General features: G+C 33.7%; 1 protein-coding gene and 1 long non-coding RNA gene across 6 annotated transcripts in view; both read right to left on the minus strand.

The window, feature by feature from the left end:
- Positions 1 to 22679, minus strand: part of rols (rolling pebbles) — a 243653-nt gene that overhangs the window by 35734 nt on the left and 185240 nt on the right. The window lies entirely within an intron of this gene.
- Positions 19219 to 22679, minus strand: part of LOC128672009 (uncharacterized) — a 51250-nt gene continuing 47789 nt past the window's right edge. Inside the window, exon 3 of the long non-coding RNA XR_008404895.2 lies at positions 19219 to 19504. This is a non-coding gene — a long non-coding RNA (uncharacterized LOC128672009). The remainder of the gene's footprint in view (positions 19505 to 22679) is intronic.

Here is a 22679-nt window from a genome sequence, read left to right on the forward strand (position 1 = left end):
AGTTAGGACGCTGTTAAAATAGCACGATCTAGTACTACGATATCTCGAATTATTAATTCGCCGAGTGGAGTCATTCGAGTAGACAGTGAGTGATCAGGGCTATTTCGATATTGCGTTAGATCTAGTGTGGGTTTGGGATCATTTGTTGAGCTTATCTGGGAGATAGGGGTCTTGCAATATGGGAATTTAGGATTTTATCGTAAGCGCTTAATCTGACAGCACGGGCCAATCCATAGCGCGGAAGTCAAGTCGTGTTTGAGATATGGTGTAATGAAATTTAAGTCTTCTATTTTAATGTAGCCATACTTCTATGATACAAACGAACATACTTATTTGGCTCGGTATAAGGGGTAAAGAAAGAAAGAAAGAAAACATTTATTTGCCAAAAACAAGAGTACAAATAGTCAAAATGAATTAGACCTACACGTTTTACCGAATATAGGTATGCAAATATAAATAAATAAAGAGGAGCATGCTATCCACTACAAATCCAAAACAAAAAAAGAATTATAATGTACTTATACTAGCCCTAAATTCTATCCGAGTCTATCATTAAAGAAATCATTTAAAGTATAATAACATTTATCAGTTAATAAAGACTTGAGGTGCTTTTTAAATAGATTTAAATTTAAATTTAGTTAGCAGGTAGTTGCTGCTGTTGAATAAAATTGACATCAAGATTACTTTTACATTTGTTCCAGTTTTGCTTGTTGGGAGTATGTTCTAAAATGTGTATAAAAGCTTTTTGTGTTTATAAGAGTGAAATGATGTTCACCACTATTTTAATTTCTAAAACAAAAGTTACAGCGTAATAACGTTTCTTGCAAGACAATTTATGTTTTAAATACTGTGCTGTTTAAGTTTTGCAACAAGAATCGGTGTTAAAGTGAAAATTGAGCGAGTTAATTGTAGTAGTTACCTGAGTTAGTCTGAGAGTTCACACGCCAGAAGACGAAAATTATGCGAAAGGAGTAACACACTCACTGATCCTCGACTAGACTTAAACAGTTTTGTCATTTAACGACTAAATTGAGATGTTATATAAATAAATAAAAGACACAAGTTGGTTGCACCGGGAAACTTTGACATTAACATTAACCTGCACAAAAAAGCAAAGTGTGTTAAAGTATTTTGTCAAAACGTCGGGGGCGCGCAGGTTAAATCTCAAAGTTCACGTTGACTAGTTCAACTCACCCTAAAACTGCGTTAAGGAAATAGCAATTGTGTTCAGCGAATTTTAATTCTAATAGAAGTATATAAAAATAATTGTAAATTATATCAATGAAACCTTGAATCTTTTATATGATTGTCCTCACTGGCTAGGCGTTTTACCTGGAAACAAAAGAAAATTATCATTATTATCAGCAAGTAAGTACCCGGCTGGGGATCGAACCCGGGACCTCTCGGTTCAGTGGCAAGCACTTTGCCACTGCGCCACCGAGGTCGTCAGTTAACACTGTTAACAATGTTAGTCAAATCTTCTTAATAGTCAATTTTAGTTTGTTCTGTAACAGAATAATCTATACCTATAAACTCATAGTTAATTTCAGTATGTATTAATATAATAACATCAAGTCACAATTCTCTTCAGCATATCAATCGCAGCGTAGGACATCACTATCAATACCTACAATTTAATTGAAACTGTTGTCTGTTTGTTTGTTTTTATTGCAAAAAGAAGAATATACAAAAGAAGCAGTAAAAAAGTGACGTGAATCGGAGGACTTATCCCAGAAAGGGATTTCATCCAGTCAAAAGAGTATTTGAAAGGAAGCAATTTAAAGGTAAACGTGCAATGTGAAGAAAAATAAAAATAAACGAAACATCAAGTACTATAAAATACATTGATATTGACATAGTTGTTTTTATAATAAATATCGAGACGTGACATTCATCGGTAAAACTATCGATAGAGCACCGCAGCACACGACAGCAATCCAAAACGCCTTATCAGCCATCTTACGACTCTAGACCTCCCCGGTGTCCACCTTTCACATGTCCCGTGATCGGCCATTACGGCCACTTCCCGCCTTTTGTGCCGTCGTGATCTTGTACTACACAGCCACTGTGTTATCTAATGTTTCACTATATTAGACAATGGTAGGACATACTGTTTGTGTCTAGCACAACGAATATGCCTGATTGGTTAATCAGGGGCATTTACAAAAAGAAATATAGCACAATACAAAATAAGACACAAAGGCCTACCTAATTATATTTTGAACAAAATTATTTTCTTCTGTTTTGTCTTTCGTATATTGAACATTCAGTAACATTGTAATTATATAACTCGTTTCCATAGCTCAACATCTTAAAAAATAATGTTACGTGATTTACCAACATATTAAGTTTTTTCAAATAACATACAGTAATTTATGTTCAAGAATTTTCTATATATCAAAAGCCACTCCCGCAAGCAGAGGTTTGCTATTGAAACAAAACAATTAGTGCATACGAATCAAATCACACGCATGTGTGTATACTTATTGGATCAAACTTTGAAGAGTAATTGTAGTTACAAATGCCTATAGAAGAGCAAACCTCAAGTAAGATCATTAAGATGAAATTGAAAATCAGTTATCGCTTAAGCCTATGATCAAAATAATAAATCAAAACGTTGAAGAAAATCAAAAAGGCTATAGATATAGGAACACTGCGTAAAAGCGGTAATTATATTCTCAGTCTTACACTTGATGTAATCAGATAATGATAAAACAATTAGTGCATATGATAGTTATTTCATAAATAAGGAATCTGATTAAGTATACTGCTTTAGAAATTATTCTAAAATTCAGTAAACAGTTATTTACCTTTTGGAACCTGACGAATTAAATGTAGTCCTTTCCAATAGTTATAGTACCTATAGTCGATTAACAATAGTTTATTTCCTGGAGTGAACCAAATTTAAGCGCAGTCAGTCCCCGTCCATAGAACTAACCTGATAATGATATCACTAACACTAATGACTACATAAAACACATTTCAATCCCTCCTATAAATATCCTATTCTACTTTCGCATTCATCTTTTAGCAGAATCGATTTATGATAAGTCTTTCTCTGTGCAACTTTCTGCAACCAAGCTATTTTATGTCTTCATACAAAAGAATGAATGAAATGATATTCCATCTAATGATGCACGCATTTCATTCGTGAATACAATCGTACAATCAACGAATGCAGCTTCTGTTGTTTTGTTTGGATCATCAATATCTGCTCCAAGAGATTTGAATGAGTTTTCATAAAGAACAGGGTTTGGAATTTAGAATTCAAGATCACAATAGTACTACTTTTTTCTATTTAAGTGTTATGCTCAATTCGTTGGCATTATGTAGATGTAACAAACGCAAGCGACTTAATAATTTTCTTATTTGCCGGTTTCTTTATGATGTTTTCCTTTGCCAGAAGCAAATGAGTGATCGTAACCAAAGAAAATTATCCCGTGCTTGGAGATGCAAAAAACAAGTTGCTCCGTATTTAATTGTTCCTTTGATATAACTTTATTACCTATATAGGAAAACACAAAGACACAAGAAACAGAAATAGTGATAGCAACGGCGGACTAATTTATGGTTCTTGAATCTTAATTAAGTAAACTAAAAATACAATTGAACGACCAAAGATTCACAATTTTGACTTAACGTTAGCAGTACCACCGCACCTGACTGATTGACTTTCTAAGAAATTATTCTAACGAAGATAAACCGATACATTAATATAACTCATAAATATACTAATTTCTCCTTAACGATGACTCATAATGATGGATTGGATGGGAAAGTGGATTAAAATAACGGCGTCTGTGATAAAATAAATCTCAGGAAGCCGTAAAATGGTCAATTATTTGCTGTAGAACATCTCATATAAGCCTCTATTTTACTGGCAGATGTAAATCCGTCTATTTATTTTATGAATGGTTAACTTTCTTTAATGGCTTCTTCACTAGCTGCGCTTCTGGGCTCCGCTTCTGTAGCAGTTTTATTTAAAACAGGTGCATGTTCTAGGCTTAATTCCAGATTTTTTCTGCCATTATGATTATGACCATATAATTTAAAAGCGAGGCATTAGTCGGTAAAGTTTTAGCTAATTAGTTCACTTCTGGAGACGACACAATACCCATTTTTTCTTTTATTTGGTCTCCTTATTTCTATTAACTTTCCATCTATGGTATTATTATCATAAAGAAGTCGTCGTGTCGTATCAAGCGACGTACCCTTATCGACAAAAATATTTAAACACTTGTAGCTTGAAAGAATAATTTAGAACCGTTTATCCTCTGAATGATTTTGACTTACAATATTAACAATTTTTATTTTATTTTTTTCGGAAACCATCGTTTTAAGATATAAAATTTTTCAATATCAAACATTTGTTTTTTATGTCCAAATAATAGCCAATATTTCTTTTCTATCTGTAGTTTCTGATTGCTTACTTAATCATGATTATGTCTAGATAGTAATCACATTAACGACTGCATGTTGCGAAGTAATAATAATAAGTTAATGTCCACCGCAAAGTTAATACGACGGACGTTAAATAAATCCACTGCAAAAATTACATAAAACAACTGTTATCTTCACTTGTCAATCACAACTCGTGAATAACTTTATGAAAGCGAATATAGGGGGGATTTAACTACGAATTTGATGGTGTTATGGTACAGCCCACTACATGTTACCCCAAATAATTTTTTTGTGAAGATAATGAAAATTATTCATTGGTATTATCAAATCTCGCGTTGGTTACGTCTGTATGTTGGTTGGTTGTTGTTAAGGACTGTAGTCATTAAAACACTTGAATCAGATTGGACTATGTTCAATCCGTCTCATCCAAACCTAAGGCCGGTGCCAAAGTAATCGGACATTAGGAAAGCTAAAGATAACATTGAGCAATTTGACATCTTCAAAGATTATATGCGTGTCAATGGTCTGATAACTTAGGATGTTGATGGTTCGTTCGAGTGGAAAAAATCTGTCTGTTGGACAGCAGACCCTAGGTTTCGACGTTTAATGGTTGAGGAAGGAACCGGGTAAACGCTCAGCTAAGAGAATATATAGTGCTTCAAGGCAATTTGAGTTATAAAAACACCAAGAATACTACGATATTTCTTGTTCAGGAACCCTCAGCCCAGTTCAAATCAAGATAGAATGATATTAATCTAGATAATTATAGCTATTTTGCCATGTAATATACAGTAATTGCGCAATGAAAATAATAATTTGTGGTTAAGGAGTTTTGATAACCACATAAACAAGATTTTAATGGAGAAAAGGAAGATTTTTCAGTGACAGTGTGGTACAGAGGAGACATAATATATTTAATTCCTGTTCTAGATGTAAATAAAAACACATTTATATGTGACCAGAGTAATTACTAACTGAGGGAGATGATTACTATAGTAAGACAGAATATCTTTTTAATTCCCATTTTATTATAGGAGTACTTTATAGACTACGTAAAACTTGAATGTACCTAATTATTTCTAAGTACTTTTTTAAATTAGAAGGCTTAATAAGTATTAGTAGGTAAATATTTTTTAATTACCAATATAAGTTACTGGTTTTAAAGCTGTATGATTTCTTATTTATTTTTCTAGCAAAATTATAGATTTAGTAAGAATACTTGTGAATTATGTTTTGAAGTAGGTACCTAAGTATTTTATGAATTAGAAGAATTCATGATCGCATATTTCCATTTAACACACTTAAAATCATAGTATGTTTTTATTGAAAGCGATGGTAATCCAGTGACTTGTCTCTAGTATGCCTCCTCCGGTAGACAAACAAAATCGGTTCAGCCGTTTCCCCGCTACGATGACACGAACAGACAAACATATACACAGACACGTTAAACTTTAACTCCCCTTCTGTCGTCGGGAGTTAAAAATGGAAACATGTCCTGGAATGAAGTGAATAAACAGTTGTCTAGACTATACAGAAACCCTTGTATGGCACTGTTGTGAAACCGATTTGATCCCAGTGTTGCAACTGAGCTGGCATGATATTTTCACGACGTGATTTATTGGAAGGATTTTGAAGATTAGCTTCGATTAAAGGTACAGTTTGTAATCAGAGTCTATTGTGTACAATTATCATTATTATATGACACATATATTATGCAATCGAATGCACCATACAAAGGCATAGGTAATATGTACACGACATAATGTGGTCATGATTTAAAATTAATTTTTGTAATAAAATTATTAATCTTGTAATTTCTAAAATTATACTTACATCTGAATTTGTGTATGTGGACGAAACTTTAAAACAGGGGAATTTAATTTATAGAAGGATCCAAAATTTCGTTGATTCTGTATGTAAAATATTTGAGAGCTCATTGCGAAGCAAACCTGAGCTTGGTCAATCGAACTTATTTGGAGATAATTAATACCAAAGAAATTGATATGACATAGTTATGAAAATAACGAGAAATAAAGTATTTATTTTCCTATATGTATTGTATAAAAAGTTCCATACTACTTTGTTTGGCAAATAAATATAGAACAAAATTTAATTCTCTCCTCTTTTCTTAATTTTCTAGTCAATTGATTTTGGCAAAGTTTTAAGCTTTTATGATATACCTACTTGTTTGTAATTTATTTAAATCATTCATCCTGCACATTGCAGTTCATTCTATTTTCTTCGTTCAATCATGAGAACTAGATCTAAACAGCTTGAGCCAATCTAAACGTCTCTGAGACCCGTAGACCCAGTATTTCACTACAAAACCTACAATTTACATTTAAATCGGTTGATCAGTGGTGAGCAATTATCTGGTTTGACTGATTGCGTGTGCGCATCGTATCAGAGCCAGAGTTTTCTGAGAATAATGTTTTTAAAAGTTATTGTTGATCATGATTGTGACACGCAGGCCGATGTAATGAAGAAAAATATTATTGTTACGTAAAGGATTTATAAATCCTTTTTATCAATAGCTATTATATATAGTTAGCTAATTAGCGGCCCGTCCCGGGTTCGCTCGGGTAAAACCATAATAAATTATACATCTAAACTTTCCTTGGGAATTACACTAAGTACTTATTTATTAGTAAAAATCGTACAAAATCCGCCCAGTAGTTATTGAGTTTCTCGCGCGCGCATTTGAGATTGACATGTTGAGATGTGACAAAAAATGTTTTTATAAATATAAGGGTACTAGTAGACTGTTTCATTCTAGTTGTAAATTTTAATAAGTCCCAAAATATCTAACGGCCCTTAACGACACAACAGTATGTTGAGAATCTCAGCTTTTCCCCAATTACAGGAGACTTGGGACATTTATTTTTAGGCGACTTTTATTGGTTTTACCCTTTTTGCCCTTGGCGACAGGATTTAAGGGGTCAATGCCTCCAATTTCATGATCAATTTTGACCATATGCCAGCATTAAAAGCATTGATTATCAGGATTTGTATAGATTTATGTGAGTTTCGTGTTTGGTATTAAAGTGTTATTTATGTTTTCGCGAACTGGTGTGTAAGGTTTTTTACATCTATCTTATTTTTATTTACTTAGAAGAATATAAAGATTTTTGTAACGATTATAACAATAATAAAGCAATTAGCTATGGAGAGAGAGAGAGAGCATGAATGATAAGAGCCTGTGCTCTTAAATTTGATGATGATTTAATAATATATAGATAAATCATAATTAAGTGGAGATATATAATTACAACAAACATAAACAATTAATTATATTTTTTGTGCACAATAAAACAATATTTTTAAGCAGAAAAAAATTAACATCAATAGAATATAACCTGGAATAACACATGGGGCACTTTTTATCCCGAAATTTCCACGGGATCGGAGCCCCGGGGTGAAGTGTTGTACCTATATCAATGGAAAATATACTCTTGTTATTTACTATATTATTACGCCAGCTTCGCCGGGGCCTAACCCAAATATTGAAATTAAACGTATGAAATAATCTGTCGATATCATTAACAAATAATTTGCATTAATTTTACGAGCCACCAACCGCTGTGGTGGACGTAAATACCTGTCATTATCAATGTGATGTAACCTGTAATCAAAAAACTGATATGGTTGGCGAGAGCACAAAGAAGGAGTATCAAGGGAAACTTTAAAAAAAAAACGGAAAATTAATTTTAGTGCTGTGATCGACTACATCATACACTATTCCAAATTTGGTAAAATAATATATATATATATATAGTTGAATCGTAGACCCGAGTGTTTTTCAATTAAGAAATACTTACATTGTATATAAAAGTTCAGATCAGATAGACCTACTATATAAGTAGAAATTTAGCGAGGCAGGCAGGGGTCTTACCATCATCTTTTGAAGCGAATCCACTTTGCGACCTAAACTGAACTGCATCGCAAATTCGTACCATCGACTTAATTTTTAGTATGAATGCTATTCATTTTAGGTGCCTAAATTGAACTGAGTTGCATTCGATTCGTTCCGTAAAAGTTGATGGTAGGCCTGCAGGAAGTGAGTTTTTTTACGTCACTTACAGAATCGAACGCGCGTTGTCGACTTTTTAGCGCGGATTTTGCAAAATTACCCTTTAATTTATTACTAGGTAACTAAATAACGGAAGAATGTCAAAAGAATAGAACACACATTTTATATCTTTAACACATTATAAAACAATGTCATCTGCCGCGTCTATTTGTCTGTTCTAGATAAACTCAAAAACTACTGCGCGGATTTTCATGTGGTTTTCACCAACATTAGTGTGATTCCTGAGGAAGTTTTAGGTGTGTAATTTATTTTATTTTTACCCGAATGAAGCCGGGACGAGCCGCGAAAGAAAGTAAGAAAGTTTGTTAGTAATTGAGCATTAAACAATAAACAATATTATATTACATTATATGTAGTCTCCCTTTATAGTAATTGAGTAACAGCCAAAATTGGACTTTTTATTTATTTACTTCGATTTTAATGTAGTCTCCCATTAAAAAAAATATTAAAAAAAATAACACTGACGAGAAATTTCGCCAAACAGTTCTCATGGCTTCATGACGATAAAATTAAATATTTAAATTAATCGAAATAAAAACTAAATCAATTTAAATGGAACACATGATAAGGTGTAAAGTGATACTTATATTTCACGAAAATCTTAAACAGTGGCTGTTTTTACATCAATGGTTATTAAGTATTGAGATTATTATGGGTATTGATGAGTTGGCGCAATGATAAAAATTAAGTGCGTGTTCGGAAGACTGGTTTCGTGTTACGAAACAGATTTTTTTAAGATTATAAAGATACGTATGTAAACGACTATATTCAGATATTGATTTGTTTTAAAATGTATGTGGTGCTAAAATGTGTTTTTGCTAAAAATAGGTATAATTCTACCTAGATTGGATATATTTGGAGTAATAATGTCATACATAATTGACGACCTCGGTGGCGCAGTGGTAAGGTTCTTGCCACTGAATGGAGAGATCCCGGGTTCGAACCCTGGTAGGGTCATGATGGAAAATGACCTCTTTCTGATTGGCCCGGGTCTTGGATGTTTATCTATATTTGTATTTGTTATAAAATATAGTATCGTTGAGTTAGTATCCTATAACACAAGTCTCGAACTTACTTTGGGGCTAGCTCAAAATGTGTGATTTGTCCTAATATATATATTCATTTATTTATTTAATAATTTATTAATAACTTGTTAAATATTCAATTAAAATCGATATTGACATTGAAACGATTGAACAAAATAAAAAGTATTTTAATGTACATATTTTACTACTACAGAAATGGTGACTTTCTTTATACATCCCTATTAATACATCTATACTATTATTATAAAGAGATTTGTGATTTTGTGAGATTGTATGTTTGAGGGGGTAATCTCCGAAACTACCGGAACGATTTCAAAAATTCAGCATTAGAAAGGTACATTATCCAAGATTGCTATAGGCTATATCTCAAAGTTCCCACGGGAGCGAAGTCCCGGGCAACATCTAGTTATTAATAAAAATAAAAAAAAAAATTAAAGAAACCCCCGACTCAGTAATTCCTGGCCTCATCTCACATGCTAGAAAAGAGCTGACAGTTACCGCACATTTGTCTAACATAGCTAAGAAAACTCTCGATTAAATAAAAAAAAAAGACCAATATCGGTCCAGCGGTTTGGCTGTTACGATGCCACAGACAGACATATAAAACTTTTGTTTTCTTGTCTGTAACGAATAAACTAAAATACTTACGTTTTTGATGAAATAGGAATAGAGATAGACTATTTTTATGGCAAAATAAACGCGGATGAACGCAGCCGGCCGTTAGTTTGTCATAATAATTGTAATGATAAATGACGCCCGTGGGTTATTCAAATCAATTTTAGGGTTTTCTAGTGATTTATTAAATTTTTAAATAACAATTTGTTTTCGTAGATTTATTGCCATGATTTTTCACATTGTTTTTAACTTCCGCAGCCAGAGGCATTCAATAGATTTATAATAGAAACAACGATATTTAATTTACTCTGATAACGTTTTATGATATTAGATTTATGTTAGTATACCTATAAAACAAGAAAAACATCCTTACGTATTATAAAACAAAGTACCTGTCTGTCTGTTCGCGATCAACTCAAAAACTACTTTACAGATTTGCATGCGGTTTTCATCAATAGATAGTGTAATTCCTGAGGAAGGTTTAGGTGTATAATTTATTATGTTTTACCCGAGCGAAGTCGTGACGCGGGAGCGAAGGCGGCGAATCTATATTAAACAAAAGTGTGTCTAAGTATAACAAAATAAAGGGAATTTTAATATATGAAATGATTTATATAATTAATCGATATATATATAGTAAACTCAAGAATTATCGATGAAAGTATACAAATAGCTATAATATGGATGGATATATTTTGGATTGTAATAAATTTCAGATATTTTTAAGTTCTCAATAAAAAAGGTTAAAATAAATATATACGGACAAATCACACAGGTTGAGCTAGCCCCAAAGTAAGTTCGAGACTTGTGTTATGGGATACTAACTCAACGATACTATATTTTATAACAAATACATATATAGATAAACATCCAAGACCCGGGTCAATCAGAAAAAGATCATTTTCCATCATGATGGAAAATGATCTTTTTCTTCGGGGATCGAACCCGGGATCTCTCGGTTCAGAGGCGAGCACTTTAGCACTGCGCCACCGAGGTCGTCATCAAAAAGCTTATATAATGTACTGTATAGTATAGTAATACTATACTGTTTTGTACCCTTTTGGTGATTATCTACATAAGTATTATAATACAGCGTAGGAGTTAATAAACACCCTAAATAAATAAAGGGTTGCCCTCCCCTGTCGCCGGTATAATTAAAAATGCAACTAAAATTTTTAAGTCGTGAATATCCCCTTTTTGTCACGTGTCATTTGTCATTCTGATCCGCACATCTCAATTCTTGTCACGACCTAACTGTCATAATGACTGTTAAAATGTGATAACCTTTATATTTCTTTGGGAGTTTTTTTTTTGCTTCGGGTATGTAGCTGCTGCTCAATGATACTGGCTGCTTCAGGGGTTTAGCTTTTTGCTTCTAATAATAATATATAACGTGAAGATCTCGTGATCTTACAATAAGATCTCGAAAAATTACGAAAATCTGTTTTCGATTGAAATGCAGCAGGACAACATTTCTTCTTCATAGTCGTATTCCTCATGGCTGAGGGTCGTGGTCATTACGTGGAATGAAACACACACAACAACTTTCTTGGCATTATTAATGGAGTGGTTTGCCGTTGCCTTCTCCATTTCACACACAAGTTAATAATAATCAACTAGTGTGCAGGTTTCCTCACGATGTTTTCCTTCACCGGAAGCAAGTGGTGGTTGATGAAAACTACTTATTATAAACAAACTCATGTGGCACGAGTAGGATTCGAACCTGGGACCTTTTGATCCAGCGGGCGTCTTTACCGTTACACCACCACCGCTTCAAGGACACCATTACTTTAAGAATTATTCAAGATCCCGACATACATATTATTTAGGAGAGTAGGGAATATAAAATCAATCTGATAACATCATACTTTCTATCACGTCACCATTATTTTACGATACCATAAAAATAATACTTTATGCGCCGTTATAAAAATTCGGCACCTAATTTAAAGTGACAGATGTTTTGAATTACAAATGCCATTTTGTGTACGAAGTCGTCTAAATGTCATAAAGTTTCTCTTCATGTGCTGAATTAGCTGGAATAGCCATAATCGATATGGATAGTTAGGGAACACTTTTAATCTCTAATATGACGACCTTCGTGATGTAGGACGGGACGCTTGTTTTGTTTACCCCATTTTCCTCTCTTCATTTTACGTGTTCCCGGTTGCATCGAGGGCCGTGATGCCGCGAAGCGCGGTGTTATCGTATAAAATAAATTACGAAGTATTTTCGAAGAATTAAAATTCCCACATTTAGCGGTGACTTTACAACCGGCCGCCTGATTGACGTCACACACTTTGGAAGTGCTGTTAGTCGTCTATCAGCTACCGAAGCTATGTGTCCCTTAATCGTCTCATACGTCTTCTACAGGAGTCGTACAAGGTGACTCATAGCTGATATGAAGTAACTTATTGTGATTTGGGTGTCGCAAAAAGAAAGGTATCCGGTATCCTAAATCATAATGCAGCAATATCAGATAACACTTAAATTTATATTACTCAATATAATCTAGTAAATATTCCACTTTATTGATGCCAATAGTTAAATTTTATTTACGTCTAATTTTATCACCAGACTATAAATGAATTATAATATGTCTTTTACACTTGGGGTGTTACTTAACTAATAAATAATAAGCGTCATAAAATCTTAATAAACAAATTCCATGTCTGAAACAGGATTCGAACAATCGCACAATACAACAGCCTTACAAGCTGTAAAACGGCTGAGTCAGCTGCTCCGGTGTTGACACCAGGCGTGGTCAATTATTGTCATTTAGTGTACTGTCACAAGTCACAAATTGAATCAGTTTATGGCACCATGTCATGGGCTTTATTGTGGAACGAAATAGCTGGGTGGTGATGGGAATCTGTTATAGTTACATATTTTCTACTGGTATGAGAATAAAAAAATAATAAGAAGAAGAATCAAGTAAAGTCAAAACTCTCTCTCATTCTCATCTTAATGTTTTACTGTTTTTTTTCCGCTGCCATTGAGCGTCGGAGTCCAGGGTCCTCTTATCTACTTTTTCTTTTCCACTTCGCAAAATCTTTTTAAATTACAAACAATTATTCATATAATAATATGAAAGACAATATTGGGGAATAAATGGAAAGTTATCGCAAGAGCCAAACTCGAAAAGATTGAGCCATAAACAAAGACCAAATTTAAGAGTTAAATTTCAATCTATTTTTAAATGGATTTGTTATAAGTACATGTCACACATATGCTTTTAATTTGTTTCTGAAAATAATAATGAAATGAAAAAAATCTGGAATCGAACACTGGCCCAGATAAACAGGGGCGCTGGTTCAATTCCCGCTCGATTCCAGAATTTTTAAATCCCATTATTATTTTAAAAATTTCAATCTAACCGGGTTTTGGGGAAGATACGGGAAAACGGGAACGAACTGGGAGGGAACCGTCACTGACCGCTGCAATATGCTGTGTCTTTCGCTCCTTTTTATTTCTCATAAATATAAAAATTTGCTATTCGCGAATTTTCCCAGAGCGCCGAATGTGTCCTTAGTTCGTGAGTCATGGCGCTCTAGTTTCGTGACATCTCGAATTACTTTAATAATGTTGTCTGCCTTCGCTCTCGGTATAGCTCCGAGCGATGGCTCTGGTCCTGGACAGTCAGCGACGAATGATACTATAACAATGTGTATGAATTTGTAGCATTTATTCTAGACTAGTGAGCAAAGGTAACAAAAAGGAAATAGAAGAATAACATTGATAAAAAGGTTAATAATAATTATAATGTAATGTTAATATTATTTCAATTTATATAATATTTAAATTTTTCATAAAAGTATTACAAAATATACTTACATTAACGAACATAAGAAGGTAAGGGTAAGAAGAACTGAGAGACCTAGTGATGAGAAACTATGCCAGCTACAAATTCAACGGTTTAATCCTCCAACTATTTGGACATGTCAAATAAACAGATTGAAAGTGTCACATGATCGAAAGTTATAATGTTTTCTAACTGAGACCATGTAAAAGACTTTCGTCTCTTGGTGAATAAAGTGATTGTTTTCAAGAAATCCGAGTAGTCATATGTATTTTTTACTTTTACTACCAAAAACAACAAGGAACACAGAGTTGCCAGTACTCATAGAAACTATTTAATATTTTTTTTTACCAACGTACTAATATCCCTACTTAACAAAATATATTTTTTTGTTTAATTCATTATTTTGTAATAACACATAAAGTACTATAACTTAAAATTATAACTATATAATAAATTGTTTTTTTAAATTGTTTTTTTGTAGATTTGTCAAATTTAATTCTATTCCAAAACCAATATAGTAAAGATATATACTGAAAGAATAAAAGTATTTACAACATAAGTAAAATTAAAACTAAAACAATAAATACTAAATTAATTTAAATAAAAAAATGATACTAAATTGCTGTCGTCGTGCGACATGTAGTCATATGTTAAGTCGATTATTTAAGTCCAAACCAAGTTTGAGAAATGACTGAAAGATATTCCTTTCCAATAACTAAGTCGGCTATTATAGTATGCTTCTCTCGTGTTTATTGCTATTACTGTATTTGACGTCAATAAGTGATGTATATCATCCTAAATTGAATAAAGAATTTTGAATTTGAATTTGTATTGTTTTTACACAATAAAATAATTTTACTTCTTTTTGTATTGAAGTGTACCAAACCAAGTAAAACATGTACAAAATAATTGTTTGAATTAGACATAATGGCGTCGAGTTTATTTAAGAATTATTTTTGCCACATAACAACATAATCGCTTGATATAATTGAAATGACAACATGATTGTGAGCCTTGTTATAATTCGTTTGGCTTTGAAATAATCTGTACAGGGTTTCTAATAATAATAATAATAACCCCCCCGAGGGTTCACCTTGTCGTGGTGGGGGGGCTTACAGGAAATGATAAGGACTAGGGGGCTTTATCATCAGAACCCAATAGGTGCACAGTACACCCGTACATGTTATGGAAGAACTTTTAAGCTTATGTCATCAAAGCCAATGCCATTTCCTAACCAACGAACCCAACTTTCCTCTCCTACTATCCACCTTTACCCATTTATAAATATGGAGAACAGTAATAAGAAGAAGTATAATTTGCGGCCGCTGCCCGGGGGTCGCCGGGGCGCACTTGGAGCCGATGCTGAGTGCCACAGTATGCGAACCATTGGCGACGGGGGGCTGAGCAGGCGGGCTCCCCTCGAACAATTGACTACAGCCGATACTCATCCACAATCGTCTCCTTCATCACCTTCATCTCTTTTTCCATCTCTTCCTTCTTCGCCACCATCTTATTTGAGTAGAGAACTTCCTTCGCCAACTTCACTTAATTCTATGTCATCTCTTCAACCCAGCTGGGATGTTGTGCGGGAGGCTACTCTGGCCAATTCACCTGCACCCGCCACAGCTGGTCCTCGAATACGCAAAAAATGGACCAATGATATGAATGAATTCATAATGCGTACTTATCTAACTATTACTTCTTTGGAAACTACCAATAAACGCAACTACTTACCAGCATTATACGAAAAATTTAGCCAACAATTTCCAGAGTTTCAAGTTAGTAGACAGCGTGTTGGAGATCAACGTAGAGCAATAACGCGTACAAAGCTATTATCGGATGAGAGAATTAATGAAATACGCCACGAAGTCGAACAATACTTAACAAATACACAACCCAGCACCTCACACCCGCCACCAACTACATCACAAACTGAAAGCCAACGAATGAGATGGCCAGATGAAGTAAATGAAACCATCATGACTACGTATTATACAATAACTGAGCTCGAAACAAATATCACGGGTTATAGGCAATGTTTACACCGAACAGTTATAGCAAAGCACCCAGAAATTAGTCACGTGTCGGAACAAAGAATAGCTGACCAACGAAGAGTAATAGTGAAGAACAAACTTTTAAGTGATGAGAAATTACAAGAAATTAGAGATAAAGTAGCTCGCGATGTTGTACTACACAACTCACATACAACTTTCCACACAAATGATAATGTCTTGACTAATACACTACCATCTTTATTTCATAACACTTCTATCTCAACCCATGATGAGCAAAGTGAACATTTAATAAACTCTACACAAGAAAACCAGTTACATAACACATTAGAAATAAACTATTACATGCCATCAGAATCCGAAGCTCTGCTAGATGAAACTTTTAAAACTGTATTTGACAAGTATATAGAAACTGATCCCTTAGATCGACCACAAATTCCTAAACAGAGACCCTCCAAAAAATTTGCAGCTATAGTATCAATACTAAACAATAATATACTTCCCAAATATATAACTACTGAATCGGATTTTCTAACACTGCAGACTGCTATTTATTCAGCAGCATATACTTCAGCAAAACTTAATGGTTCAAAAATAAGTGACACATCATTTAAACGAAAATTAGAGCATAATAAACCGAAATGGGAAAAACGATTAGAAGGAAAAATTAAAGATCTCAGGGTTAAAGCAGGAAGATTGACAGAATATATTAACGGAAACCGTGGCTGGGAACTTCAAAAACACATAGAAAAAATAAAACGAGATCATCTTATACATTCACAACACGAAAATCAGAACACAGAATTATCCCACTTCTTAGATACCATTAAGCAAAAAATTAATAGAGCAGCTAGTCGATTACGAAGGTACAGACAGACAACAATAAGAAAACAACAGAATAAACAATTCACAACAAACGAAAAGAGCTTCTACAGGTTACTTTCACAACCACAAACCAGTGTGACCAAGGAGACCCCCCAACCAGAAGCACTTCACTCATTTTGGTCAAAAATCTGGGCAAACCCGGTCGAACATAAAGACAATAGTTGGATAGAAAAAGACAAGGAACACACTATAACTTCACAAGACATGGAATTTGAAAATATCCCTATTGAGACCTTGAAATTGGTTATTTCTAAAACACACAATTGGAAAGCTACTGGAACCGATAAAATACATAACTACTGGTATAAAAAACTTACTTTCATACATCCATTCTTACTAACACATATTAACCAATTTATACAATCACCAGATTCTATACCATTATATTTGACCCAAGGTATTACCTACATGCTACCTAAAGATGCAACAGACCCAACAAACCCAGCAAAATATCGTCCAATAACTTGTTTACAGACCCTTTATAAAATAATTACATCATGTATTAATGAAATCATTTATACACACATCCGAAATAATAATATTCTTTCAGAAGAGCAGAAGGGATGTTGTAGAGGTAGCCGAGGCTGCAAAGAACAGTTAATTATAGATGCCGTTGCAACTAAACAAGCATTAACCAGAAAACGAAGTATTTACTCTATGTTTATTGACTATAAAAAGGCATATGACACGGTACCTCACACATGGCTAGTTTATATTCTTAAACATTACAAAATACATCCTATCGTTATCAACTTTTTGAAATCCATAATGCAACACTGGAATACGAAACTAGTACTTACTAATAATAACATAACCATTGAGACTGAACCTATCAATATACGTAGAGGAATATTTCAAGGTGACGCACTAAGTCCACTTTGGTTCTGCCTGGCCTTAAACCCACTCTCCAACCTCCTTAAGGATAGTAATAAAGGTTTTGAGATAAAATCCAGTAACGTCAATCATACCTTGTCTCATTTAATGTACATGGACGACATTAAGCTATTTGCCAGTTCATTAGACGATATACATACTTTAGCACATATAACAGAAACATTCTCATCAGATATCCGAATGGAATTTGGAATTGATAAATGCAAAATTCAATCAGTATACAAAGGAAAAATAGACCCAAAAATCTCTGCATGGCCGACATCGCCTCGATTTGATGAACCCTAATGTTGACAAGGCTGCGTCAAACGCCTGGCTCAAGCGAGGAGAGTTGTTCCCAGAGACGGAGGGTTTTATGTTGGCTATACAAGACCAAATCATAGATACTAAAAACTATAGGAAGCACATAATTAAAGACACCCAAAATGATAACTGCCGTCATTGCCACAGTAGTCCGGAAACCATCCAACACATAACAGGAGCATGTAGATCAATAACACAAACGGATTATAAACACCGACACGACCAGGTTGCGGCCATTATTCACCAGTATCTCGCAAGTAAATACGATTTAATAAAGGATAAAACTGCGTATTACAAATATTCACCTCAAACTGTTTTGGATTCCCCTAACTATAAATTGTATTGGGATAGAACTATAATAACAGATAAAACTATTCATCATAATAGACCAGACATAACATTACACGACAAACGAAACAAAACAGTTTATCTGATTGATATAGCCGTTCCTAACACCCACAACCTCAGCTCCACGTATACAGATAAGTTGACCAAATATACTGATTTAGCAATAGAAATTAAAACACAATGGCGTGCAGGAATCGTTAAAACTATCCCTATAATAATTTCGTCCACTGGTGTCATACCCACATCCTTACACACTAGTCTCAATATATTAGATATACATCCATTAACTTTCACCCTACTACAAAAAGCAGTTATACTAAACACTTGTCGTATAGTTCGCAAATTTCTTTCTTCAGACTCTTAATTTCTTTCTTCTTTTCAATTGGTTACGTTTGGCTACGAGCTCGCGTATCCAATAAAACTCCTCAAAATTAATTTTGAGTGAAATATAAAAATACAAATAATAATAATAATAATAATAATAAGTGTTTATTTCTCTCCACAAAACAAGAAATCTTAATATTAATTACATTAAATTAAAGTACCAAAATTAACAACTTGAATTTGTGGGAGCTGACGCCTGTACTAGGAATACACCTGTATTACAAGTCATCAGGCCCCGCCTCTTGATTATATTATCTAAACGTAATAATAGTACATAGGTAGTACGAGAAAAAACATATCTTATAAACTAAAGTTATATATAAGAAAAATAAAAAGTATTTTAAACAATAGTTTCTATAAATATCAGCCTAATTATCACAGCAGGTTTGGATGACGAGATAGAACAGGTGCCCAAATAAATATTTGCTATATATATATATATATATACCTATAAACTGCCAAAAATATTTCACTCTCCCATATAGATTGACCGATTAGCTGATCAAGTTTGTGGACTATGAAAAGTCGAAAACGAATGCTCTTTTTTTTTTACATTTTTTTATTTCTTCTTCTTCTGTCCCAGAGTCTGTAAAGTGGTGAGATTTGTCTTAGGAGGTCTAGTAGTCCGTAATCCTAAATGTACTTTATGTTTTGAGTAAAAGTGAAACTTAAAAATGTCACCTACTATAACTTTTACAGCTGCTGAACGGAATTCGTATTAAGTTACCTGTAACAAATAGACATTGTTTGTTAGATATTTTGATTAAAGGTTTAATTAATTTCATACCTATGTATCACATACTAGATGTTGCCCGGGGCTTCACTCCCGTAGGAATTTTGAGATAAAATATAGGCTATAGCAATCTTGGATAATGTACCTTCCTAATGGTGAAAGAATTTTTAAAATCAGTTCGGTAGTTTCGGAGATTACCCGCCTCAAACATACAAACTCACAAAGTTACAAACGCTTACCTCTTTATATTAATAGTACTACATATTGCCCGGGGCTTCGCTCCCGTGGGAATTTTCGAGATAAAATGTAGCCTATAGCAATCTTGGATAATGTACCTTTCTAATGGTGAAATAATTATTGAAATCGGTTCGGTAGTTTCGGAGATTACCCGCCTCAAACACACAAACTCACAAACGCTTATAATAATAGTATAGATAGATAATATGGTTTGTCCATTATCGTCGTTTGTTTCCTAAGAATCGTCATTACGAGTTTCAGATTAAGATAAAATTCATTATCATCCTGTTATTCGATTTAACGATTAAAGTTAAAATATAATTGACAATCCTATTTATAATACTTATGTGAAGTGAAGGGAGACTGGCTCGCTACCAATTCACATGCACATAATATAAAGTCAACACATTCGTGTTTTATTTTAGCAATTATGTGTCAAGAAGTTGCACTAACGTGGAATATGCTGCCAGTCTTGTTATACATACATTAAATAACAATTTTTACGGCCGTGTTATCTTCCGTGGGAAATTTTTAGTATTTTAAGTTTAAATAAACTTATATAACTTATATAAATAAGTGATATATAACAACGCTCCAACTATATCCACACAAAAAATCACATTAGTTCATAGCTGTGTATTGACGTGAAAAAGCACACTCTAATGTATTGAATTTTATTCGTTATAATAGATTTACAATATCTATTATAACGAATAAAATTCAATACATTTAAATGAAAATTGGCCACATAATTTTTTGTAACTACGTAAATATTTTGACTCACCGCTCATAATACAATTTACATTTTGTAACTGATATTTATAATATAAACTCGAGAGCATAAAAACTGCTTGCATATTATTAGCTCACAAACAATTTATTTCTATACAGCAACTCGAAGGTGCATGGGAGCATTACCCTCATTTATTAAGTGCATTGCACACGGGGTGAGGCTCCGGAGGTATATAGCAAATGTATGGAATTACAGAAAGCTGACAACCTCCGTGGCGTAGTGGTCACCACGAGCGCCCGATGAGAGTTCATGGTTCGAACCCAGCATTACAACAAATGTTGCGAATGTAATCGCAGATTTGCCTGACTGCCTGTTTCTGTGTTAGTGTCCATCGGAATACGATATAAGTGAGCCATTGAGTGCTATCCATTTATTTTTACGCACGTGTTATGGAAAATTAAAATTGTTCACAAAAAGTGATTACTTTATACTGGCATCGAGAGAAAATGAATGAATTATATCTTACTAGCTGTGCCCCGGGGCTTCGCTCCTGTGAGAATTTCGGGATAAAAATTAACCTGTGTATTCCAGGTTATATTCTACCCGTGTACCAAATTTCATAACAATCCGTCCAGTAGATTTTGCGTGAAAGAGTAACACTACTATTATCAGTGCACAACTTACTGTTCAACGTGTACTGTGTACAAAGCACGCACCTCTGTAAAGATTATGCGGATAATGTCTGAGCCACAGTACAATGGAATATTATTGACAATTAGCAATTTTTTAGTTCTTTTGTTGATGTAGAAATTACAAGATACCGATGTGTCATGTAGGTAATGCAAGTGAAGAGTCAGGGCAGTGAATAACGCGATTTTAAGGCAATCCATACAATGCTAACGATGAGCATTCTCTATGAGAGTATTCTCGGTTTCTTCCTTTGTCTTCTTGAGCGTCGGAGCCCAGGTCCACTTTTACACATTTTCGTCTTCACTACGCATGGTCGTCGTTATATCTAGTTGTTAAAACATTGACATCGTATCATCTTTCACGATCAAGCCAGCACTTCTAATCATAAAAAAATATGGTCATTCTGACAAGAAGCCTATTTAGGTATTTCTTTTTTATTATACAAAAAATTACAAATCCCGAACAACGATTTGGTATTTTGCCAAAAAAGCCCGCTACTTACTTATTATATATGCAGAATACAAATTGCTTCTTTTAACATACAAAATACGTCCAGTATTTTGTCCCAAGACGAAATCAAGACGTTAATGTGCAATAAAAGCTATATTACTGATGACTTAGTAATCACTACAGAGTTATTGAACTCGATAAAAGGTTGAAAATTCTTATTTTAACTTTTTTATCGAGTAAGTATCTACATACACTAGTTTAATCGAATCGTCAATAATAAAAGTGTCTAGGCTCTGTCAGAGTTAGTCTATATTTTGACTATATCAACTTTGGTGACCATCGCTCTCTTTCATGACTTCATAAATGAAGACATTGCAAAACGGGAATCATTCCCAAAAAGAATCATTCATAAAATTGACAGTACCACAGTACAGATTAATGATTTTAAAGTCAGATAGTAAAACTAATTCTCGTCTTTGATAGAATTTTAAAAATTGTAACGGCAGCGCGGCCTCAGCGGGCAAAACGCTCTGCGAACTACCCATTTAGTAAACGTTAACACATAATAAGTCGACAATACTGATACGAAAGATAATGACAATGCGAATATCCCACACAAAAGCGATATCGGCGCAGCGAGAGACGTGGGTACAAATGGCACGAATAAGCGCCATATGGCACGTGTGGAGTAAATTTTCTGCGATTAATTCAGGCATAAATAGGGTTCTTTTGAAGAGTGGGGTAATGCAATTTATGGTGACTGCAGAGGAGTGCATATATGGTTCTTAAGAACCGATTAATTCGGAATTTAGACATTTCACCATTAAAATTCGTCCAAAATGAATTCATTATTTAAATTATACCTACGCCATATTATACCCAATTAAACAAAAGTAATAACATCTACTATATAAAAATATAGAAGCTATTGACAAGGTTCATTTATTTGTATTATGTTTTAAATACACACATTGTGGTGCACAAATTCATTTTAGAGCTAATGATGCGGAAGAAACTATTGAAATGAATAGAACTCACAGACATAAAAAATCCAACCAA

This window comes from Plodia interpunctella, chromosome 8 (genome assembly GCF_027563975.2).
Source record: "Plodia interpunctella isolate USDA-ARS_2022_Savannah chromosome 8, ilPloInte3.2, whole genome shotgun sequence".
NCBI classification, from domain to species: domain Eukaryota; kingdom Metazoa; phylum Arthropoda; class Insecta; order Lepidoptera; family Pyralidae; genus Plodia; species Plodia interpunctella.